At 37.2% G+C, this 27,432-nt stretch overlaps 1 protein-coding gene across 2 annotated transcripts in view; it reads right to left on the reverse strand.

The window, feature by feature from the left end:
- Nucleotides 1–27,432, reverse strand: part of OCA2 (OCA2 melanosomal transmembrane protein) — a 561,894-nt gene that overhangs the window by 246,913 nt on the left and 287,549 nt on the right. The window lies entirely within an intron of this gene.

Consider the following 27,432-nt stretch of genomic DNA (forward strand, 5'->3'; position numbering starts at 1 on the left):
CATTACACCTTTCAAAACCAACATAAAAAACAAGGCAATAATGGAACATCTTTTTAAAAATCAGTAAGAGAAAGGGTAAACAAATGATGTAAATCCAGCCAAACTGTCTTTAAAATATCAAGACTATAGAAAAAAAATTTCAACATGTAAGAATTTAGGAATTTTGGCACACTTTTAGCCCTTTGTGTGGAATCATCTAGAGCAGGCATACATTTTTTTGTAATAGGCCAGAAAGTAAATACTTTATGCTCTGTAGGCCAAAAGGTATCTATTGCAACTGTATAACTCTGCCAACATAGTACAAAAGTAGCCATAAAAAATAAGTGAGTGTGACTTTGTTCCAATAAAGTTTTATTTGAAAAAGCAAGCAGTATGCCAGATTTGGTCCACAGACCATAGTTTACTGACCTTTGTGTTAGAGAATGAGTTTCATTTGACTCACTATTACTGGGAAAACTTCAGCAAAAGGACAAGTGGTCAGCATTTAACAATATATACATGTACAACTAAGGTTAAAGCAAATATATGTATTGAATGAAAGATGAAAATAGAGGGGTGCCTGGGTGGCTCAGTCGTTAAGCATCTGCCTTTGGCTTGGGTCATGATCCCAGGGTCCTGGGATCAAGTCGTGCATTGGGCTCCCTGCTCAGCAGGAAGCCTGCTTGTCCCTCTCCCACTCCCCCTGCTTGTATTCCATCTCTTGCTGTCTCTCTCTGTCTGTCAAATAAATAAATAAAATCTTTAAAAAAAGAAAGATGAAAATAGAAAAAAAAATCTTACTACTGTATCAGCAATAGGTAGGCAATAAAAGATATTGGAGAAAAGACTGAAAAGCCAGATAGTAAAGGTTAAAAAGCAAATTGGGTATTAACGATATTTTAAAAGATTTAAACACAAAGGTAACCATTAGAATAAAAATACAAACTTCTCAAGTACCAAAAAAAATTATCAATACAAGAACAAAGAACATACATCTTGAAGAGAAATGAACATAGCTAATACAACAAAATACACATACTTACAAATATGCCAGAATTAAGACTAAAATTGTCAGTCATATCAATAAATGTGAATGTACTTAACTATTAAAAGAAAGAGGCTTTCAATTTGGCAGAAAATGAGACCCCATTCCATGATGTATACAAGAGACATGCCTAAAACAAGATGATTCTGAAAGACTAAAAGTGAAAGAGTAGGTAAATGTACACCAGGCAATACAAACACACAAACAAAAACGGGGGGATAGCTGACAAAGTAAATATAACAAAGAAGGAAATTTTTCATGCTCTAAGCCACAAATCACAATGCAGAGATAACACTTATGAATACTTAATGTACTAAATAACAGAGAAACAGACTTTATGAAGCAAAGCTACAGTATATACAAAGATTCAAAATCCTAAACACAATAATTGAAGACATATACATCACATCTAGTATAGGCCAATCACATGGACAAAAAGTGAAGAGATAAAACATTTAAATAACATAATCTATAAAGAAAATATTATGAACTTATATTTAACTCTATACCCTGAAATACAGGATACAAATTCTTCATCCAGGGATTCCCCAGCCTGCACCCACTTCAGCTTAGGTGTTGTGCCAGGGCACCCACTGCATTAGAGCCCAGGGGCCACACCAACCTGCACCCATGTCAGCTATACTTGCCCCTCCAAGGTGCCCACTGACAGCCACAGCTCCAGTCATCCAATGAAAGTCATCAAGCCCAACAGAGGGGATGACCATATACAAGACCATTCCTTCAAGTTTAGGAGAAGTAGATGTTCTGTCTAATCCATAGAAACAAACATAGAAGTCAAGCAAAATAAGGAGAAGCCAGAAGCCGCACAGCACAAAAACTGGCTGCCTAACTTGCTTACACTAAGCCTCACACCCTGTACTTTGGTGAGACTACCTTTCTCAGTCACTTTTGCCTCAGTCCCAGCATGATGAGTCCCTCCCCCAGAAGGTCAGCACAAACCCCTCCTGACACCATGTCTCCTGACCAGGGAGTTCTTCAGGGCCTCAGTTCTAATGGAGGTGGTGTCAGCTCTCATTTCACAAGCAGACCAGAGCACACCTAGTTCAAACTTGCCACATTAGGCAGATACTGCCCACAGCAGGCAAGGAGATGACATACTACATATTGAAAACCTTAAATACACCACCAAAAAAATATTAGAAATAATAAGTGAATTCAGTAAAGTTCAGAATAAAAAAATAACACGCAGAAAGTGGTAATGTTTTTATACACTAATAACAAAGCAGCACATGAGAAAGTAATAAAATAATTCCATTTATAATTGCACTAAAAAGAATGAAATACCTAGGAATAAACATAACCAAGGAGGTAAAAGACCCATGTCCTGAAAACTATAAGACACTGATGAAAGAAATTGAAGATGAAAATATCTCTTACATAATGCTGTCTTGAAGCTGTTAACCTGAATTGAAAGAGTCATCCCTGGACTACGGTTTGGTACCTAGACCCTACAATCCAGAAACTGCACTATTCGGTATTTACCCAAAGCATACCAAAATACAGATTTCAAGGGATACATGCACCTCAATGTTTAAAGCAGCATTATCAACAATAGCCATACTGTGGAAAGAGCCCAAATCCATCAACTAATGAATGGATAAGAAGATGTGGTGTATATATATGATGGAATATTACTCACCATCAAAAAACAATAAAATCTTGAGAGGAGGAGAAAGATGGCATAGGAGAAGGAAACCTAAATTTTGTTTGGTCCCAGGAATTCACCTAGATAGGGATCAAACCATTCTGAACACCTATGAACTCAACAGGAGATCAAAGAAAAGAATAGCAACAACTCTCTGAACAGAAAAGCGACCACTTTCTGGAAGGTAGGACATACGGAGAAGTGAATCCGAGGCTATATTCAGGAAGATAGACCACGGGGGGAGGAAGCCTCTGTCAGGCACTGCCAGCAAGTGATAGAGCAGCAGAGCACAAAATTAGAACTTTTAGAAGTCGCTCCGCTGAGGGACGTCACTCCAGTGGCTAAGCGGGGGGTGGAACCCTCGCTGGTACAGTGTGGTCTCAGGACCCTCAGGGTCAAAGAAAGACCAGGGGTGCCTGAGTGTGGCAGAGCTCCCAAGTATCGGATCCGGGAAGCCGGCTGCAGAGAGGGAGCTGAGGAGCGGGCTCTCAGTTCGGGCTTGCCATAAACTGTGATCTGTGGCACAGTCAGGCCACTGCTCTTCCAGCAGGGACCCAACAAGTGGCAGATCTAGGAAGACTCCCCTTCCTTCCCTGGGAGGAGAGGCATGGGAGCACACCACAGGAATCTGCTGGGTTTGGAGAGTCCACTAGGGATCAGGTGCCAGAGATAGAAATGCTAGGTCACAGGGTGGGTGAGCACGGAGTGAGGACAGAGACAGGGGAGACAGGAGTGATTGACTGCTTTTCTCTGGGGGCACATTGAGGAGTGGGGCCTGAAGTTCTCAGCTACTCTGAGGCTGAGATTGGGAGGCTGCCATTTTCACTCTCCTCCTCCAAAGCTGTATGGAAAGTTTGCAGGGAACAAAAGCTACGGAGAGCAAAACTGAGCAGAATACTTAGCCCGCCCCGGCAAGGGCGGGGCAATTCCACATCAGGCAAAGACATTTGAGAATCACTGCAACAGACCACTCCCCCAGAAGATCAGCAAGAACAGCTATTTACCAATCAATGAGAAAGGCAGAACATGAGCACGAGGGAAATACAGCACATAGAATTCATGGCTTTTTTCCCCCCTGATTCTTTAGTCATTCAAAGTTAATTTTTTTAATTTTCTTTTTTTTTGAATTTTTCTTTTTTCCCTTTTTCAAACAACATCTTATCAACCCCTTATCAAAAATCTTTTTTATTTTTCATTTTTAGAGAAATATTCTATCTGTTCATCTTATTTTTGGTATATATATATATAAGTTGTTCTCTCATTAAAATTTTGGGATACAGTTTCTTCTAACAGACCAAATATATACACTAAATCTCTAGTGTATGGCTTTGTTCTACTCCCCTGCCTGATCACATTCTTTCTCCCCCTTTTTTTTTAAATTTCTCTCCTTTCTTTTTTCAGCCAACTTCTTATCAATACCTTTTATAAAATCTTTTATAATTTTCATCTTTACACTCATATTCCATCCCTTCATCGTATTTACCCTTATTTTTATACATATATAACCTTTCCATTCTTGAAAATTTTGGATGACAGTTTCTTCTAACAGACCAGAATAAGCCCAAAATCTAGTGTGTGGCACTGATATATTCACCAGCCTGATCAAATATGATCATATTTTTTTTTTTTACCTTTTTCTTTTTTCTTTCATTCTCTTTCTTTTCCCCTGGTTTCAGGTCTCTTCTGATTTGTTTAGTGTACATTTTTCTGGGGTTGTTTTTACCCTGTTAGCATTTTGTTCTCTCATTCATCTATTCTCCTCTGGACAAAATGACAAGACGGAAAAAAATCACCTCAAAAAAAAGAATAAGAGGCAGTACAAACTACCAGGGATCTGATCAATACGGACATTAGTAAGATGTTGGTACTAGAGTTCAGAATAAAGATTATACAGATACAAGCTGGGCTTGAAAAAAACATGGAAGATACTAAAGAAACCCTTTCTGGAGAAATAGAAGAACTAAAATCTAAGCAAGTCGAAATCAAAAAGGCTATTAATGAGGTACAATCAAAAATGGAGGCTCTAATTGCTAGGGTAAATGAGACAGAAAACAAAATTAGTGATATAAAAGACTAAATGATAGAAAATAAAGAAGCTGAGAAAAAAAGAGACAACTACTGGATCATGCGGGCAGAACACCAGAGAAAAGTGATACCATAAGACAAAACAATATTAGAATAATTGGGATCCCAGAAGAAGAAGAAAGAGAGAGAGGGGCAGAAGGTATATTAGAGCAACTTATAGCAGAGAACTTCACTAATTTGGGGAAGGAAACAGGCGTCAAAATCCAGGAGGCACAGAGAACCCCCCTCAAAATCAATAAAAATAGGTCAACACCCTGACATCTAATAGCAAAACTTACGAGTCTCAGAGACAAAGAGAAAATCCTGAAAGCAGTTCAGGAAAAGAGATATGTAATCTACAGTGGTAGATTAGATTGCAACAGACCTATCCACAGAGATCTGGCAGGCCAGAAAGGACTGGCATGATATATTCAGAGCACTAAATGAGAAAAATTTATATGCACCCAAGAATACTATATCCAGCTAGGCTATCATTGAAAATAGAAGGAGAGATAAAAAGCTTCGAGGACAAACAAAAACTAAGGGAATTTGCAAACACAAAACCAGCCCTACAAGAAATATTGAAAGGGGTCTTAAGCAAAGAGAGAGCCTAAAATCAACATAGACCAGAAAGGAACACAGACAATATACAGTAACAGTCACCTTACAGGCAATACAGTGGCACTAAATTCCTGTCTTTCAATAGTTACCCTGAATGTAATGGGCAAAATGCCCCAATCAAAAGACACAGGCTATCAGACTGGACAAAAAAACAAGACCCATCGATCTGCTGTCTGCAAGAGACTCATTTTACACCCGAAGAAACACCCAGATTGAAAGTGAGGGGGTGGAAAACCATTTATCATGCTAATGGACACCAAAAGAAAGCTGGGGTGACAATCCTTATATCAGACAAATCAGATTTTAAACCAAAGACTGTAATAAGGGATGAGGAAGGACACTATATCCTACTTAAAGGGTCTATCCAATGAGAAGATTTAACAATTGTAAATATCTATGCCCCTAACATGGGAGCAGCCAATTATATAAGCCAATTAAATACAAGAGCAAAGAAACACATCAACAACAATACAATAATAGTAGGGGACTTTCATACCCCCCTCACTGAAATGGACAGATCGTCTAAGCAAAAGATCAACAAGGAAATAAAGACTTTAAATGACACAGACATATTCAGAACATTCCATCCCAAAGCAACAGAATACACACTCTTCTCTAGTGCTCATGGAACGTTCTCCAGAATAGATCACATCCGAGATCACAAATCAGGTCTCAACTGGTACCAAAATATTGGGATCATTCCCTGCCTATTTTCAGACCACAATGCTTTGAAAATAGAACTCAATCACAAGAGGAAAGTCAGAAAGGACTCAAATACATGGAGGCTAAAGAGCATCCTACTAAAGAATGAATGGGTCAACCAGGAAATTAAAGAAGAATTAACAATATTCATGGAAACAAATGAAAATGAAAACACAACTGTTCAAAATCTTTGGGATGCAGCAAAGGCGGTCCTAAGAGGAAAGTATATAGCAATACAAGCCTTTCTCAAGAAACAAGAAAGGTCTAAAATACACAACCTAACCCTACACATAAAGGAGCTGGAGAAAGAACAGAAAATAAAGCCTAAACCCAGCAAGAGAAGAGAAATAATAAAGATCAGAGCAGAAATCAATGAAATAGAAACCAAAAGAACAGTAGAACAGATCAACGAAACTAGGAGCTGGTTCTTCGAAAGAATTAACAAGATTGATAAACCCCTGGCCAGACATATCAAAAAGAAAAGAGAAATGACCCAAATAAATAAAATCATGAATGAAAGAGGAGAGATCACAACCAACACCAAAGAAATACAAACAATTATGAGAACATATTATGAGCAACTCTATGCCAGCAAATTAGATAACCTGGAAGAAATGGATGCATTCCTAGAGATGTATCAACTACCAAAACTGAACCAGGAAGAAATAGAAAACCTGAACAGACCTATAACCACTAAGGAATTGAAGGAGTCATCAAAAATCTCCCAACAAACAGGAGCCCAGGGCCAGATGGCTTCCCAGGGGAATTCTACCAAACATTTAAAGAAGAATTAATACCTATTCTTCTGAAACTGTTCCAAAAAATAGAAATGGAAGGTAAACTTCCAAACTTGTTTTATGAGGCCACCATTACCTTGATCCCAAAACCAAAGACCCCATCAAAAAGGAGAATTACAGACCAAGATCCTTGATGAACACAGATGCAAAAATTCTCACCAAAGTACTAGCAAATAGGATCCAACAGTACATTAAAAGGATTATTCACCATGACCAAGTGGGATTTATCCCTGGGCTGCAAGTTTGGTTCAACATCCACAAATCAATCAATGTGATACAATACATTAATAAAAGAAAGAACAGGAACCATATGATCCTCTCAATATGCAGAAAAAAGCATTTGACAATGTATAGCATCCTATCTTGATGAAAACTCTTCAGAGTATAGGGATAGAGGGTACATGCCTCATTATCATAAAAGCCATCTATGAAAAACCCACAGCGAATATCATTCTCAATGGGGAAAAACTAAGAGCTTTCCCCCTAAGGTCAGGAACACAGCAGGCATGTCCACTATCACCACTGCTACTCAACATAGTGCAGGAATTCCTAGCCACAGCAATCAGACAACAAAAAGAAATCAAAGGCATCCGAATCGGCAAGGAAGAAGTCAAACTCTTACTCTTCGCAGATGATATGATACTTTATGTGGAAAACCCAAGAGACTCCACCCCAAAACTGCTAGAACTCATACAGGAATTCAGTCAAGTGGCAGAATATAAAATCAATGCACAGAAATCAGTGGCATTCCTATACAGTAAAAATAAGACAGAAGAAAGAGAAATTAAGGAGTCAATCCCATTTACAATTGCACCCAAAGCCATAAGATACCTAGGAATAAATCTAACCAAAGAGGCAAAGGATCTCTACTCAGAAAATTATAAAATACTCATGAAAGAAATTGAGGAAGACACAAAGAAATGGAAAAACGTTCCATGCTCATGGATTGGAACAATAAATATTGTGAAGATGTCAATGCTACCTAGAGCAATCTACACATTTAAAGCAATCCCTATCAAAATACCATTCACTTTTTTCAAAGAAATGGAACAAATAATCCTAAAATTTGTATGGAACCAGAAAAGACCCCTAATAGCCAGAGGAATGTTGAGAAAGAAAAGCAAAGCTGGTGGCATCACAATTCCGGACTTCCAGCTGTATTACAAAGCTGTCATCATCAAGACAGTATGGTACTGGCACAAAAACAGACACATAGATCAATGGAACAGAGAGCCCAGAAATGGACCCTCAACTCTATGGTCAACTAATCTTTGACAAAGCAGGAAAGAATGTTAAATGGAAAAAAGACAGTCTCTTCAACAAATGGTGTTGGGAAAATTGGACAGCCACATGCAGATGAATGAAACTGGATCATTTCCTTATATCACACACAAAAATAGACTCCAAATGGTTGAAAGACCTCAATGTGAGACAGGAGTCCATCCAAATCCTAAAGGAGAACACAGGCAGCAGCCTCTTTGACCTCAGCCACAGCAACTTCTTCCTAGAAACATCACCAAAGGCAAGGGAAGCAAGGGTAAAAATGAACTATTGGGACTTCATCAACATAAAAAGCTTTTGCACAGCAAAAGAAACGGTCAACAAAACCAAAAGACAAATGACCGAATGGGAGAAGATATTTGTAAATGACATATCAGATAAAGGGCTAGTATCCAAAATCTATAAAGAACTTCTTAAACTCAACACCCAAAGAACAAATGATCCAATCAAGAAATGGGCAGAAGACATGAACAGACATTTTTCCAAAGAAGACTTCCAAATGGCCAACAGACACAAGAAAAAGTGATCAACATCGCTCAGCATCAGGGAAATCCAAATCAAAACTTCAATGAGATACCACCTCACACCAGTCAGAATGGCTAAAATTAACAAATCAGGAAAAGACAGATGGCGGGGATGCGGAGAAAGGGGAACCCTCCTACACTGTTGGTGGGAATGCAAGCTGGTGCAACCACTCTGGAAAACAGTATGGAGGTTCCTCAAAAAGTTGAAAATAGAACTACCTTATGATCCAGCCATTGCACTTCTGGGTATTTATGCCAAAGATACAAATGTAGGGATCTGAAGGGCTACGTGCACCCTGATATTTATAGCGGCAATGTTCACAATAGCCAAAGTATGGAAAGAGCCAGTATGTCCATTGACAGATGAATGGATAAAGAAGATGTGGCATTTATATACAATGAAATATTATGCAGCCATCCAAAGGAATGAAATCTTGCCATTTGCAATGAGGTGGATGGAACTGGAGGGTATTATGCTGAGTGCAATAAGTCAATCAGAGAATTGTATGTATCATATGATCTCACTGATATGAGGAATTCTTAATCTCAGGAAACAAACAGGTTTGCTGGAGTGATGGGGAGTGGGAGGGATGGGGTGGCAGGGTCATAGACATTGGGGAGGCTATGTGCTACGTTGAGTGCTGTGAATTGTGTAAGACTGGTGAATCACAGACCTGTACCTCTGAAACAAATCATACATTATATGTTAAAAAAAAGGAGAAGATAGTAGGAAGGGAAAAATGAAGGGGGGGAATTGGCGGGGGAGACGAACCATGAGAGAGTATGGACTCTGAGAAACAAACTGATGGTTCTAGAGGGGAGGGTTGTGGGGAGATCAGTTAGCCTGGTGATGGGTATTAACGAAGGCACCTACTGAATGGAACACTGGGTGTTATACACAAACAAAGAATCATGGAACACTACATCAAAAATTAATGATGTAATATAACATAATAAAATTTTTAAAAATTAAAAAAAAATGAAATCTTGACATTTACAATGACAAAGATGGAGCGAGAGTATATTATGCTAATGAATAAGTCAGTGAGAGAAAGACAAATACCATATGATCTTACTCATATTGGATTTAAAAAAGAAAACAGATGAACATATAGGAAAGGGGAAAAGAAAATAGGAGAGAAGGATACAAACCATAAGAGACTCTTAATGACAAAGAACAAACTGAGGGTTGATGAAGGGAAGTGGGTAGGCGAATGGGCTAGATAGGTAATGGGTATTAAGGAGGGCACTTGATAGATGAGCACTAGGTGTTGTATGTAAATGATGAATCACTGAATTCTACTCCAAAAAAACTGTTATGTTAACTACACAAAATTTACATTAAAAAAATAAATAAAATTTTAAAATAGAAAAAAGAAAGCAGCAACCTTGCTGAGCTGGTTTTATTGATATTAATTTCATGGACAAATGAAATCTCTATTTGCTTTTTCTAAGTGAAAACTTATTATATCTCCATTGTTGTCAGAAATTTTTAAAAACTTATTGGCAGTAAATTTTATAAAATTATATTCTCATTTTTTATTAGTTTCAGAGGTACAATTTAGTAATTCATCAATTGCATATCACACCCAGTCCTCATTACATCAAGTGCCCTCCTTAATCCCCATCACCCAGTTACCCCATCCCCCCTCCCCTCCCCTCTAGCAACCCTCAGTTTGTTTCCTATACTTAAGAGTCTCTTATGGTTTGTCTCCCTCTCTAACTTCTTCTTATTTTATTTTTCCTTCATTCCCCTATGGTCATCTGTTTTGTTTCTTAATTCCACATATGAGTGAAATCATATGATATTTACCTTTCTCTGACTGACTTATTTCGCTCAGCCTAACACCCTCCAGCTCTATCCATGTCATTGCAAATGTCAAGATTTCATTTTTTTGATGGCTGAAGAGTATTCCATTGTATATATATACCACATCTTCTTTATCCATTCCTCTGTCAATGGACATCTGGGCTCTTTCCATAGTTTGACTATTGTGGACATTGCTGCTATAAACATTGGGGTGCATTGCCCCTTTGGAACATTACATTTGTACCTTTGGGGTAAATACCTAGTTGAGCAATTGCTGGGTGGTGGGGTAGCGCTATTTTTTTTTTTAAGATTTTATTTATTTATTTATTTATTTATTTATTTATTTATTTATTTATTTGAGAGAGAGAGAGCAGGAGAGGGGGGAGGGTCTGAGGGAGAAGCAGACTCCCTGCTGAGCAGGGAGCCCGATGCAGGACTCAATCCCGGGACTCCAGGATCACGACCTGAGCCGAAGGCAGTCACTTAACCAACTGAGCCACCCAGGTGCCCCGGGATAGCTCTATTTTTAACTTCTTGATGAACCTCCATACTGTTTTCCAGACTGGCTGTACCACCTTGCATTCTCACCAACAGTTATAGAGGGTTCCCCTTTCTCCACATCCTTACCAACATCTGTCATTTCCTGACTTGTTAATTTCAGCCATTCTGACTGATGTGAGGTGGTATCTCATTGTGGTCTTGATTTGTATTTTCCTGAAGCTGAGTGATAGAAAGCATTTTTTTTCATGTGTCTATTGGCCATTTGGATGTCTTCTTTGGAAAAATGTCTGTTCATGTCTTCTGCCCATTTCTTGATTAGATTTTTTGTTTTTTTGGGTGTTGAGTTTGATAAGTTCTTTATAGATTTTGGATACTAGCCCTTCATCTGATAAGACATTTGCAATTATCTTTTCCCATTCTGTATGTTGTCTTTGGTTTTGTTGACTGTTTCCTTTGCTGTGCAAAAGCTTTTTATCTTGATGAAGTCCCAATAGTTTATTTTTGTCTTTTTTCCCTTGCCTTTGTAAACATGTCTAGCAAGAAGTTGTTGTGGCACAGAGGTTGCTGCCTGTGTTCTCCTCTAGGATTCTTATGGATTCCTGTCTCACACTTAAGTCTTCCATCCATTTTGAGTTTATCATTGTGTATGGTGTAAGGGAATGGTCCAGTTTCATCCTTCTGCATGTGGCTGTCCAATTTTCCCAGTACCATTTGTTGAAGAGACTGTGTTTTCTCCATTGGGTATTCTTTCCTTCTCTGTTGAAGATTAGTTGGTCATGGAGTTGAGGGTCCATTTCTGGGTTCTCTATTCTGTTCCACTGTCTATGTGTCTCTTTTGTGCCAGTACCATATTGTAATGATGATTACAGTTTTGTATTATATCTTGAAGTTCAGAATTGTGATGCCTCCAGCTTTGGTTTTCTTTTTCAACATTCCTTTGGCTATTCAGGGGTCTTTCATGGTTCCATACAAATTTTAGGATTATTTCTTCTAGCTCTGTGAAAAATTTTAATGGTATTTTTACTTATTAAGATGAATATAATCAGGGCACCTGTGTGGCTCAGTTGGTTAAGCATCTGCCTTTGGCTCAGGTCATGATCTCCAGGTCCTGGGATCAAGGCCCACATTAGGCTTCCTGCTCAGCAGGGAGTCTGCTTCTCTCTCTCTCTCTCACCATCTATCCCTCCCCACCACTTGTTCTCTCTCTCTCTCATATAAATAAAAAATAATCTTTTTTAAAAAAAGATGAATTTAATCAATGTTTCATGAATTTGAATGATTAGGATACAGATCTAAAAAACAACTAGACAAATTCTTCCAATTCAGTGCTCACATGCAGAAAATACTTGATTTTTATCACTCAGGTCCTGCTGCAGATTGAATATAATGAGACATAATTGCCTTTCCCAGTATCAAGGTAACTAAATCAGTTTTGTTCCCCTAACTGCCGAGAGAAAAATGAGAGGCAATTAGAGGGAATGAAGTAAGCTATAAAGAAAATACAAGGAAAAAATTAAAGGATTAAGAGTCCAATATATCCAAGAAGATAAATATCATATAGTTCTTTTTGAAGAACCATTATTCCCTCATACCCACAATTACATGAGTAGGTGTAAGACCTCAGGTAGTAAAAAAAACACAAGCATGGTCCCAATTGATGCAGCATTTGATGTAGGCTGGGGGGTGGGGCGGTTGTTGTACAGTTCCCATCAGCTCCTAGAATGTATGCCAAAGACTCTACCAACTTAAGAGTGACTTAGGCATTATAATTATGATTCTGGCCTCAAAGAAGTAACAGGAAAATGAAATAAACACTAGGAAATATTACCCAGCTGAGCTACCTAAACACACAGACAGAAAAAATACTAGAAACCATATTTGTGAAACACTCCAGGTCAGTTTTAAAGACCATGCTAATTGGTTTTACTTTGCTGTGGACCATTGTGTTACATCAGAGTAAGATAAATAAACTATGAAATATCTCTCAAGGAAAACTCAGCAGCTAATGTATTCATGTCACTTCAGAATTTTTGCTAGCTTTGGAAATCACCAATCATTGACCTTAGAAGGACAAGAAAAATAAACAAAGAAACAAGTAACAAGAAATGTGGGAAAGCTTAACTTTGGAATGGCCAGATAAGTAGCTCTTCATGCCTACTTCCCAACAAAACAACTGGATGTGGTGAAAAAACAATATATATTTTTTATAAAATTCTCTGGAAATTGTCTTAAAGGCATTCAACCAGTGATGAGATATTTATTCAAGAAAATCTTCATAAGAACAACAATAACAATGGCACTTTAAATATAAACCATTCCCCACCCTGGACCCAGCATAATGGAGACTATGGATATGTTCAAAAAGACAGGGCTCCCTCTCCCTAACTCACAGTGAAAAAACTACCATATCATCCTGGGAGGAATAGGCTACCAGCATTCTTTCTCCCTAGTTCTATGTGGCAGAGCCTCTAGAAGAGTTTGGCCATGAAACTAGGACATCTCCTCCTCCACCCAGGCCCCACTCATAGTGTGGAAGTCCTATATAAGGTGTATCAGAAAAAGAATACTAGAACCATGGCTGTCCTCATGGACCCTTTTTGCATGGCGTAAGTTCCAAACCAGGAGATGCAAGCCTAGAAGACCAGAGACTACTGCTTGCACTCAGTGTCCTACTCATAAAGCAGAAGTATCACTCCAAGAGAAACAGGTCACTGTCCCTGCCCTTAGATATACAGCAGTGACTCATATTTTGTCCAGGAGGAGAGGCAGGCCATAAGAAAAGAGAGCTCTGAAATTCTCCCCAAAGGCATTGACTTTATTTAAAACAGAGTGTGGGGAAATTCAAGCCTCAGAGTACTCTCAAAAACAATAAAGACTTGAGGGCATTATGCTAAGTGAAATAAGTCAAGCAGAGAAAGACAATTATCATATGCCTTGACTTATATGTGGAACATAAGGAATAGAGTGGAGGACCAGAGGGGAAGGGTGGGAAAACTGAAGGGGAAGAAATCAGAGAGGGAGACAAACCATGAGAGACTCTGGACTCCAGAAACCAAACTGAGGGTTACAGAAGAGAGGGGGGTGAGGGGATGGGTTAACGGGGTGATGGGTATTAAGAAGGGCATGTGTTGGGATGAGCACTGGGTGTTATATGCAACTAATGAATCACTGAACACTATAACAAAAACATATGATGTACTATATGCTGGCTAACTGAACATAATAAAAAATAAATAAAGACTTGATGGTAAGCAATTAAGGGGAGGCTGATAGTTCCACGAGAGTGACAAGACAAACTATATGCTAGCTAGTTTACTAGAAAGAGCTAGGGAAAGAGACAGCTAAGAAGCCTCATAGAGTCAGAACAAACCTAAAAAACAAATCTAAAAAACTACCCTTGCAAAGGGAAGCAAATGTAACTGGATCATACTGTGGAGAAATTTATGACCCAGGAACTGTCAAAAACAATAGAGCAACAATTTAAGAATTAGTGAAACCTAAGAGCTATCTGTGATATCAACAGAGACAAACACCTTAACAGAGAGATCAGGAAAACAGACAAAAAGAGATATATAAAGAATGATGTAAAATTTTAAAATTATGCCTAAATACTACAGTCTCAATATTTATACTAAATGTAAATGGAATAAACATACCAATTAAAAGGCAGATGCTGGCTAAATGAATTTTTATTAAAAATATGTTCCAACTGTATGCTATATACAAGCAATTAAATTTAGATTGAAAGACCCAAAGTTAAAGTAAAAGGATGAAAAAAGATTTACCATATGAACAATAATCAAAAAAGAGCTGGCTTGACTATGCTAATATCAGAAAAATAATTGACTTTAAGATAGAAATCATTCTCAAGACAGAAGAACATTTATAGTGACTTCATATAAACAGAAACAACAGCAACCCTCTAGGGGAATGAATTAGCAGCCAATTGGTAAAATATATTATCTAAATTTTCCATTTTTCAACAACAACAAAAACAGGAAAGTATATTATATACTTTAGGGGGAAAAACAGTCAATAGAAATTGTAAGGAGGGCACAGATGTTGGATTCAGAAAAGACGTCAAAACAAATTTTAAATATGTTCAGAGAACTGAAGGAAATCATATCTAAAGAACTGAAAAATGATGACAATAATGCCTTACGTAGAAAATCATAAAAATCATAAAAGTATAAAAATTATTTTTAAGAAAATTAAATGGAAATTCTAGAATTGAAATGCATGAGTGAAATGAAAAATTCAGCAAAGTAACTCAACAATAAATTTGAGATGACATAAAAAGACTCACTGAAAAGTAAAATGCATCAGGGTGCCTGGGTGGCTCAGTCAGTTAAGCATCTGACTTTGGCTCAGGTCATGATCTCAGGGTCCTGGGATTGTGCCCCACATTTGGCTCCCCACTCAGCAGGGAGTCTGCTTCTCCCTCTCCCTCTGCCTCTCCCCCCACTCATGCTGTCTCACTCTCTCTCTCCAATAAATAAATAAAATCTTTAAAAAGAAGAAAACTAAAATTTATCAATAGAAATTATTGCTCTGAAGAATAGAAAGAAAAAATAATAAGGAAATATGAACAAAATGAAGAACTTTAGGACTCCATCAAGCAAACAAACATGACTGTGATGAGAGTCCTAGAAAGAGAGGAAAACAATACAATTCAAAGAGAAAAAAAAAAGGATAATAATGTAATTGAAGGAATAATAATCAAAAACTATTCAAATACTAAAATTTGATTTTTAAAAAATTAATCTATAGATCTGAAAAGCTCAAAAAAACACAAGTACAATAAACACAAAGACATCCACACCTAGGTGTATCATAGTCAAACTACTGAAAGACAAAGACAAAGTTTCAAAAGCATCAACAGAAAAATGAATCAATATGCATAGAGGAAAAACAGTATGATTAACAGCTGACTTCCAATAAAAATAATGGAGATCAGAGGGCAGTAGGATGACAGATTTGAAGTGATGAAAGAAAAAACAACTATAAACCAAGAATCCTATATTGATCCAGCAAAACTACCCTTTGAAAATGAAGGCGAAATAAAGGCATTCACATACAAAAACTAAGAGAATACATTGTTAGCCAACCTGCTCTATGAGATATACTAAAGGAACTCCTTCAGGCTGACACCATATGCAAACTTAAATCCATACAATGAAATAAAAAGCCATGGAAAAGGTAAATACATATTTATAAAAGACTGTATGAATATATTTTTCTTCTCTTTATTTATTATACATTGCATAATAATGATATAACTATGTTAGGCATACAACAAAGATATAACATATGTAACAATAAAAGCACAAAGAAGAGATGAGAAACTGGAGCCATATTAGAGGAAGATTTCTATATTTTACTAGAAGTTACTATTAATCCAAAGTAGACTGTAATAAATTAAGATGCATAGCTTAACTCCTGTAACCATAAGAAAATAATTTTAAAATATGGTGTAAAAAAAGAAACAAAGAAGAACTTAAGTGATACAAAAGAAAATATTTTTTATCACAAAGAAAGCAGCAAAGAAGGAACAAAAAAGAAATGAGATAGCAAAAACAAACAGCAAAATGGCAGACATAAACTCAACAATGAAATAATTTTATTAAATGTGAATGGATTAAACATTTCAATCAATAGAAAAATTGTCAAACTGGATTTTTTAAAATCACAGCCCATACAAACAGTAAACAAAAGAGGACTAAAATGGCTATATCAGTATCAGTCAAAATAGACTCCAGCACAAAAATATTACTAAAGAAAAGGAGGGACACTTAAGAATGAAAAAAAAACTCAATTCATTTGGAAGATATAATAATTCTAAAATTTTTGTGCCTAACAACAAATCCTCAAGATACATAAAGCAAAATGAACACACTTGAAAGAAAAAATACACAATTCAACAATAATGAAGACTTCAATATCCCACTCTCAATAACTGATAGAACAACTACACATCCCATATCTGTGATATATGAGACTTAAAACTGTTAACAAACATGACATTCTGACATTTAATAGTACATTCCACCAAACAACAGCAGAGAACACATACTTTTCAAGCACAAGTGGAATGTTCTCGAGGAAAGACCAAATTCTACACCACAAGTCTCAATAAAATTAAGAGAACTGAAATGATGGAAAACACAACTGAATTAAAGATCAAAAACAGAAGGAAATATGAGCAATCCTTAAATATTTGGAACTTAAAAAACATACTTCTAAATAATCTATGATTCAAAAAAAGAAATTACAAGGAAAATTAGAAAATATTTTGAAATAAATGGAAATGGAAGAAAATACATGTAATTTAAGGGATGCAGAGAAGTGGTGCTTGGGGAAAATGTATAGCTTTAAATGCTTATATGAGAAAATAAGAAAGATTTCAAGTCAATAACTTAAGGTTCCTCCTTAAGAACCTAGGGGAAAAAAGAGAACACGAAGTCAAGAGCAAGAGTAGAAATGAAATAATAAAGGTTAGAGAAAAAATCAATGAAAGAGAAAAAAACTATGGACAAAATCAATGAAGTTAAAATTTGCTCTTTTTTAAAAAGATTAACAAAATGTCCAACTTTACCTACACTAATCAAGAAAAAAAAAGAGACTAATCACCAAAATAAGAAATGAGAGAGGGGGCATCACTAATGCCTTCACAGAAATAAAAAAGTATTATAAGGTAATATTATAAACAACTTATGCCAAGAATAAACAATTTAAATGAAATAGAAAAATTCATAAAAGACAAAAATTACTAAAATTTACTCACAAATAGACATCTGAATGGCCAAAGAAATTGAATTCCTGAAACAAACACAAAACTTCCCCACAAATTAAATTCCAGGCCCAGATGGCTTCACTGAACACTTCAGCTGAATATTAAAACCAATCTTTCACAAACTCTTCTACAAAGAACACTTCTCAACTTATTCTATTATACTCATTCAGTATTATGCTGATACCAAAGCCAGAAACATCACATAAAAATATTAATGCAGACTAATATCCCTCATGAATATACAAACTGAATTCAACAATTTATTATACACCATGACCAAGTGAGATTTATTCTAAGAATGCAAAGTAGATTTAACATCTGCAAATCCATTAATGTAGTATACCATATTAATAGATTCAAATTAATAGACTCCAGGATAAAAATCACATGGTCATCTCAATAGATATTGACAAGGATTTTTCAAAATCCAATATATATTTCTGATAAAAATTCACAACAAACTAGGAATATATTGGAACTTTTTCAACCTGATAAAGAGCTTCTATTAAGAAAAACCTAGAACAAACATTATGCATAATAGTGAAAAGCTGAATGCTTTGCCCCTAAGCTCAGGAACAAGGTATCAATGCTCACCACTTCTCTCCAACACTGAACTGGAAGTTCTAGTCAACAAGACAAGAGAAAAAGAAAGAGAAGGAAAAATGGGAAAGAGAGGAAGGGAGAGATTATGAGGTAGTTAGAGGCATCCAGATCAGAAAAGGAAGAAATTAAAATGTCTCTATTTACAAATGATATGAAAGAAAATTCTAAGGAATCCAAAAATAACTACTAGATTAATAAATGAGTTCAACAAGGTCACAGAATACAACATCAATATCAAAAATTAATTTTATTTCTATATAATGGCAATGTACAATCAGAATCAAATCATATATTTAGTGAAAGATTAATATATAAAGGACTATTATGACTCAAAAAAGAAAAAAAACCCAAATGAAAAGTGGTGAAAAGTCTTGAATAGAAATTTGCTGAACATATAAAAATGACTAACATGATGCTGAATATCATAATGAGATACCACTTCACACCTACTAGAATGTCTAATAATAAAAAAGAAAGCCAATAGGTAACAGAATGTAGAGACACTGGAATCCTATTACATTACTGATGAGAATGTAAAATGGTGCAGCCAGTGTGGAAAACATTTTGGCTGTTTCTTAAGAAGCTAAATTATGATAAAGCCTAGTATCTACCTCAAAGAAATGAAAATATATTTCCACACAAAGATTATATTTCCACACAAAGACATACACGAATGTTTATGACAGTAATATTCATAAAATTCAAAATTGGAAACAATACAAATATATACCAAATGGTGATTGGGTAAATAAAATATAGTATATCCACATAGTAGAAACTATTCAGTAATAAAAAATTAGATAAAGATACATACAAGGACATGAATAAACCTAAAGCATTATTATCATTATTCTAATTAAAGAAATCAGACAGAAAAGCCTATACAGTACATGACTCCTTTAGATAAAATGTACAGGAAAGGCAAATAAATAGAAAAATTAGTGGTTGCCTAAAGCTGGATTTGGGAGCTAGAATTAATTGTAAAGAACATGCAGGATCTTTTTGGATAATGAAATATTCTGAATTTATTAAAAATCATTGAATTATAAACTTAACATGGGTGAATCTTATGATAAGTTACATCTCAATAAAGTTGTTTTAAAAATCCCATTGTTTATTCCATCAACACAAAGTTAAGCAAAAAACTGGGGAAAATATGCCCAAAATCCAGATGAGATAGCAATTTATGCCTGGAGTAAACATGTAAACAAGGCAGAGACGTTCAAAGTCCAATCATGAAAACAGTAACCAGAAATTTCCCCTCCATAGTCTATGTGTTTGGTGTGGGAAGAATACCCAATAGAAAAAGGTGAAGTTTTTGAGTAGGGAACCAAGGACCTCGAATATAATTCACAACTCCCTGAGCGATTTGTAGGGACTAAATGAGTCACTTGATTACATCCACACAATCCATTACAAGTAAAGACATGAAGTACAAAAATCCAAGGGATCTATCTTAAAGACAACTGGAGGGGAAGTGTCAAAGTTTTAATCCAGAGAAGAAATAAAACTGAATGGATCTGTCATCAGCAAGTTAAGATAATTAATGTGAGACATTTGGTGTGCTTGAGGAGATATCCTTGAGGGAGTAGTATTTTTCTACATCAGCAAACCTTGTATTTGAGGAGGAGGAGGAGGATACAAGTTCATAAATCAAGTCTCAAGATTGAACAATAATGTGAATATTTAATAAACTTTGTAACAATGACTAAAACAATATATATTATTCACTCTTTGCTTTGATGTCGTCTTTTCCTTGATAACATAGAATATTTACTTAAGTATTATACAAAATGAAATAGATCAAGATAATATTACCCTGTCAATTTGCTGTAACATGTCATTCAGCTCTAAACCCAACTTATAGCAGATTCTACTTTATAGCAAATGAAATTTGAACAAGTTTACAAACCACAAAGATAAAATTATTTATTTGGTTGCTTTTTAAAAAACTATCAGAGGGGGCGGAGCAAGATGGCGGAGGAGTAGGAGACCTGGATTTCGTCTCCTCTCAGGAATTCAGCTGGATAGGGATCAAACCAATCTGAACACCTATGAACTGAACAGGAGATCGAATAAAAGAAGAGCAACAACTCTCTGAACAGAAAAACGACCACTTTCTGGAAGGTAGGACGTGTGGAGAAGTAAATCCAAGGCAATATTCAGGAGGATAGACGGGGTGGGAGGGGCCTCCGTTGGCCGCTTCTGCAAGTGACAGAACCACGGACCACAAAACCGGAATTTTTAGAAGTCTGCTCCCCTGAAGGACATCACTCCGGTGGCTAAGTGGGGGGTGGAACCCTCGTGGGACAGTGTGGTCTCAGGACCCTCGGGGTCACAGAAAGACCGGGGGTGTCTGAGTGCAGCAGAGCTCCCAGGCATCGGAGCGGGGAAGCCGGCTGCAGAGACAGAGCCCAGGCAAGGGCTCTCAGCTCAGGGTTGCCATAGACCGTGATCCAGGGCACAGTCAGGCCCCTGCTCCCCCAGCAGGGACCCAACAAGTGGCAGATCCGGGGAGACTCACCTTCTTCCCCCAGGAGGAGAGGTGCAGGAGCGCACTGCAGGAATCTGCTGGGTTTGGAGACTCCACACGGGGTCGGGTGCCAGAGATAGAAATGCGCGGTCACAGGCCGGGTGAGCATAGAGTGTGGCCGGAAACCGGGGAGATGGGAGTGACTGGCGGTTTTCGTATGGGGGCTCATTGAGGAGTGGGGCCCCGAGTTCTCGGCTCCTCCAGGGCAGAGATTGGGAGGCCGCCATTTTCACTCTCCGCCTCCAAAGCTGTATGGAAAGCTTGTAGGGAACAAAAGCTCCGGAGAGCAAACCCAAGCAGATTACTTAGTACCGACCGGGCAAGGGAGGGGCAATTCCACGTCCGCAAAGACTTTTGGAAACCACGGCAACAGGCCCCTCCCCCAGAAGATCAGCGAGAACAGCCAGCCAAGAGCAAGTTTACTGATCAATGAGATTGGCAGACCTCCAGCACTAGGGGAATAATGCACATAGAATTCATGGCTTTTTTACCATGATTCTTTAGTCTTTCAAAGTTATTTTTTTTTAACTTTTTTCTTTTTTTTGAATTTTTCTTTTTCCCTTTTTCAACCAACATCTTATCAATCCCTTTTTTTAAAAAACATTTTTATTTTTCATTTTTAGAGTCATATTCTATTCCTTCATAGTAGTTACCTGTACTTTTGGCATATATATATAAGTTGTAATGTCTTTAAAATATTGAGATAGTTTCTTCTAACAGATCAAAATATACCCTAAATCTCTAGAGTATGGTTTTTTTCTACTCCCCTGCCTGATCACATTCACTCCCTTTTTTTTCCTCTTTTTTTTTAAATCCTCTTCTTTCTTTTTTCAAACAAATTCTTATCAATTCCTTTTATAAAATTTTTTATAATTTCCATCTTTACAGTCATATTCTATCCCTTCATCATATCAACCCTTATTTTTGTACATATATAAGTTTTTCTTTCTTTAAAATTTTGGGAGGCACTTTCTTCTAACAGACGAAATACACCCAAAATCTAGTGTGTGGCACTGATCCATATACCAGCCTGATCATATTTGATCACATTCTGGGTTTTTTTTGTTTTGTTCTGTTTTTCTTTGTTTTTATCTTTATCTTTTTCTTTTCCTTTTCTTTTCTTTTTCTTTTTTCTACTTTCTGTTTCTTTTTCCACTGCTTCAGGTCTTTTCTGATTTGTTTACAGTATATTTTCTGGGAACGTTGTTAACCTGTAAGCATTTTGTTCTCTCATTCACCTATTCTCCTCTGGACAAAATGACAAGATGGAAAAAATCACCTCAACAAAATGAACAAGAGGTAGTAGCGACTGCCAGGGACCTACTACTTAATACAGACATTAGTACGATGTCAGATCTAGAGCTTTAAACACACTAGCTGGGCTTGAAAAAAGCATGGAAGTTATTAGAGAAACCCTTTCTGGAAAAGTAAAATAACTGTAATCTAACCAAGTAGAAATCAAAAAGGATATTAATGAGGTGCAATCAAATATGATGGCGCTAACTGCTAGGATAAATGAGGCAGAAGAGAGAATCAGTGCTATAGAAGACCAAATGATGGAAAATAAAGAAGCTGAGAAAAAGAGAGATAAACAACTGCTGGATCACGAGGGCAGAATTCGAGGGATAAGTGATGCCATAAGACGAAACAACATTAGAATAATTGGGATCCCAGAGAAGAAGAAACAGAGAGAGAGGGGTAGAAGGTGTACTGGAGCAAATGATAGCAGAGAACTTATCTAATCTGGGGAAGGAAACAGGCATCAAAATCAGGAAGCACAGAGAAACCCTCTCAAAATCAATAAAAATAGGTCAACACCCCGACAACTCATAGTAAAACTTACGAGTCTCAGAGACAAAAAGAAATACCTGAAAGCAGCTGGGGAAAAGAGATATGTAACCTACAATGGTAGAAACATTAGATTGGGAACAGACCTATCCACAGAGACCTGGCAGGCGAGAAAAAACTGGCAGGATATATTCAGACCACTAAATGAGAAAAATAGGCAGCCAAGAATGCTCTATCCAGCTAGGCTGTCATTGAAAATTGAAGGAGAGATAAAAAGCTTCCAGGATAAACAAAAACTAAAGGAATTTGCAAACACAAAACCAGTGCTACAAGAAATCTTGAAAGGGGTCCTCTAAGCAAAGAGAGAGCCTAAAAGCAACATAGACCAGAAAGGAACACAGACAATACACAGTAACAATCACCTTACAGGCAATACAATGGCACTAAATTCCTATCTTTCAATAGTTACCCTGAATGTAAATGGGCTAAATGGCCCAATCAAAAGGCACAGGCTATCAGACTGGATAAAAAAACAAGACCCATCAATATGCTGTCTGCAAGAGACTCATTTTAGACCCAAAGACACCCCCAGATTGAAAGTGAGGGGGTGGAAAACCATTTTCCATGCTAATGGACACCAAAAGAAAGCTGGGTGGCAATCCTTATATCAGACAAATCAGATTTTAAACCAAAGACTGTAATAAGAGATGAGGAAGGACACTATATCCTACCTACAGGGTCTATCCAACAAGAAAATCTAACAATTGTAAATATCTATGCCCCTAACAAGGGGGCAGCCAATTATATAAGGCAATTAATAACAAAAGCAAAGAAACACATTGACAACAATACAATAATAGTGGGGGACTTTAACACCCTCCTCACTGAAATGGACAGATCATCTGAGCAAAAGATCAACAAGGAAATAAAGAATTTAAATGACACACTGGGCCAAATGGACTTCACAGACATATTCAGAACATTCCATCCCAAAGCAACAGAATACACACTCTTCTCTAGTGCCCATGGAACATTCTCCAGAATAGATAACATCCTAGATCATAAATCAGGTCTCAACCGGTACCAAAAGATTGGGATCATTCCTTGCCTATTTTCAGACCACAATGCTTTGAAACTAGAACTCAATCACAAGAGGAAAGTCAGAAAGAACTTAAATACATGGAGGCTAAAGAGCATCCTACTGAAGAATGAATGGGTCAAACAGGAAATTCAAGATGAATTTAAAACATTCATCAAAACCAATGAAAATGAATACATAACTATTCAAATCTTTGGGATGCAGCAAAGGCAGTCGTAGAGGAAAGTATATAGCAATACAAGCCTTTCTCAAGAAACAAGAAAGGTCTCAAGTACACAACATAACCCTACACCTAAAGGAGCTAGAGAAAGAATAGCAAATGAAGCCTAAACCCAGCAGGAGAAAACAAATAATAAAGATCAGAGCAGAAATCAATGAAATAGAAACTAAAAGAATAGTAGAACAGATCAACGAAACTAGGAGCTGGTTCTTTGAAAGAATTAACAAGATTGATAAACCCCTGGCCAGACTTATCAAAAAGAAAAGAGAAATGATCCAAATCAACAAAGTCATGAATGAAAGAGGAGAGATCACAACCAACCCCAAAGAAATAAAAACAATTATAAGAACATATTATGAGCAACACTACGCCAGCAAATTAGGTAACCTGGAAGAAATGGATGCATTCCTAGAGATGTATCAACTACCAAAACTGAACCAGGAAGAAATAGAAAACCTGAACAGTCCTATAACCACTAAGGAAATTGAAGCAGTCATCAAAAATCTCCCAAAAAACAAAAGTCCAGGGCCAGATGGCTTCCCAGGGGAATTCTAGCAAACATTTCAAGAAGAATTAATACCTATTCTTCTGAAACTGTTCCAAAAAATAGAAATGGAAGGAAAACTTCCAAACTTGTTTTTTGAGGCCACCATTACCTTGATGCCCAAACCAGACGAAGACCCCACCAAAAAAGAGAATTAGAGACCAATATCCCTGATGAACATGGATGCAAAAATTCTCACCAAAATACTAGCCAATAGGATCCTACAACACATTAAAAGGATTATTCACCACGACCAAGTGGGATATATGCCTGGGCTGCAAGGTTGGTTCAATATCTGCAAATCAATCAACGTGATACAATACATTAACAAAAGAAAGAACAAGAATCAATGATCCTCTCAATAGACGCAGAAAAAGCATTTGACAAAGTACAGCATCCTTTCTTGATCAAAACTCTTCAGAGTATAGGGATAGAGGGTACATACCTCAATATCATAAAATCCATCTATGAAAAACCTACAGCGAATATCATTCTCAATGGGGAAAAACTAAGAGCTTTCCCCATAAGGTCAGGAACACAGCAGAGATGTCCACTATCACCACTGCTATTCAACGTAGTATTAGATGTCCTAGCCACAGCAATCAGACAACAAAAAGAAATCAAAGGCATCCAAATCGGCAAAGAAGAAGTCAAACTCTCACTCTTTGCAGATGATATGATACTTTATGTGGAAAACCCCAAAGACTCCTCCCCAAAACTGCTAGAACTCATACAGGAATTCAGTAAAGTGGCAGGATATAAAATCAATGCACAGAAGTGAGTGACATTCCTATACACCCACAACAAGACAGAAGAAAGAGAAATTAAGGAGTCAATCCCATTTACAATTGCACCCAAAACCATAAGATACCTAGGAAGAAATCTAACCAAAGAGGAAAAGAATCTCTACTCAGAAAACTATAAAATACTCATGAAAGAAATGGAGGAAGACACAAAGAAATGGAAAAACGTTCCATGCTCATGGATTGGAAGAACAAATATTGTGAAGATGTCAATGCTACCTAGAGCAATCTACACATTCAATGTAATCCCCATCTAAATACCATCCACTTTTTTCAAAGAAATGGAACAAATAATCCTAAAACTTGTATGGAACCAGAAAAGACCCCGAATAGCCAGAAGAATGTTGAAAAAGAAAAGCAAAGCTGGTGGCATCACCATTCCGGACTTCCAGCTGTATTACAAAGCTGTCATCATCAAGACAGCATGGTACTGGCACAAAAACAGACACATAGATCAATAGAATAGAATAGAGAGCCCAGAAATGGACCCTCAACTCTATGGTCAACTAATCTTTGACGAAGTAGAAAAGAATGTCCAATGGACAAACGACAGTCTCTTCAACAAATGGTGTTGGGAAAATTGGATAGCCACATGCAGAAGAATGGAACTGGACCATTTCCTTACACCACACACAAAAATAGACTCCAAATGGTTGAAAGACCTCAATGTGAGACAGGAGTCCATCAAAATCCTAAAGGAGAACACAGGCAGGAACCTCTTCGACCTCAGCCGAAGCAACTTCTTCCTAGAAACATCACCAAAGGCAAGGGAAACAAGGGCAAAAATGAACTATTGGGACTTCATCAAGATAAAAAGCTTTTGCAAAGCAAAGGAAACAGTCAACAAAACCAAAAGACAACCAACAGAATGGGAGAAGATATTGGCAAATGACATATCAGATAAAGGGCTAGTATCCAAAATCTATAAAGAACTCATCAAACTCAACACCCAAAGAACAAAGAATCCAATCAAGAAATGGGCAGAAGACATGAACACACATTTCTGCAAAGCAGACATCCAAATGGCCAACAGACACATGAAAGAGTGCTCAATATCACTCGGCATCAGGGAAATCCAAATCAAAACCTCAATGAGATACCACCTCACACCAGTCAGAAGGGCTAAAATTAACAAGTCAGGAAATGACAGATGTTGGCGGGGATGCGGAGAAAGGGGAACCCTCCTACACTGTTGGTGGGAATGCAAGCTGGTGCAGCCACTCTGGAAAACAGAATGAAGGTTCCTCAAAAAGTTGAAAATAGAGCTACCATATGATCCAGCAATTGCACTACTGGGTATTTACCCCAAAGTTACAAAAGTAGGGATCCGAAAGGGTACGTGCACCCCAATGTTTATAGCAGCAGTGTCCACAATAGCCAAACTGTGGAAAGAGCCAAGATGTCCATCGACAGATGAATGGATAAAGAAGTGGTATATATATACAATGGAATATTATGCAGCCATCAAAAGGAATGAGATCTTGCCATTTGCAATGACGTGGATGGAACTGGAGGGTATTATGTTGAGTGAAATAAGTCAGAGAAAGACATGTATCATATGATCTCACTGATATGAGGAATTCTTAATCTCAGGAAACAAACTGAGGGTTGCTGGAGTGGGGTGGGAGGGATGGGGGCACTGGGTGATAGACACTGGCGAGGGTATGTGCTCTGCTAAGCGCTGTGAATTGTGCAAGACTGTTGAATCTCAGATCTGTACCTCTGAAACAAATAATGCAATATATGTTACGAAAGAAAAGAAAAGAAGAAGAAGATAGAAGGAGGGGAAGAATGAAGGGGGGGAATTCGGAGGTGTAGATGAACCATGAGAGACGATGGACTCTGAAAAACAAACTGAGGGTTCTAGAGGTGAGGGGGGTGGAAGGATGGGTTAGCCTGGTGATGGGTATTGAGGAGGGCACATTCTGCATGGAGCACTGGGTGTTATGCACAAACAATGAATCATGGAACACTACATCTAAAACTAATGATGTAATCTATGGGGATTAACATAACAATAAAAAATAAAAGTAAAAAAAAAATTATCAGAAATATTAGG

The sequence above is a fragment of the Mirounga angustirostris genome, unplaced genomic scaffold, assembly GCF_029215605.1.
Source record: "Mirounga angustirostris isolate CCGP_5_RB_7025 unplaced genomic scaffold, mMirAng1.0.hap1 SCAF_9, whole genome shotgun sequence".
Classification (NCBI taxonomy): domain Eukaryota; kingdom Metazoa; phylum Chordata; class Mammalia; order Carnivora; family Phocidae; genus Mirounga; species Mirounga angustirostris.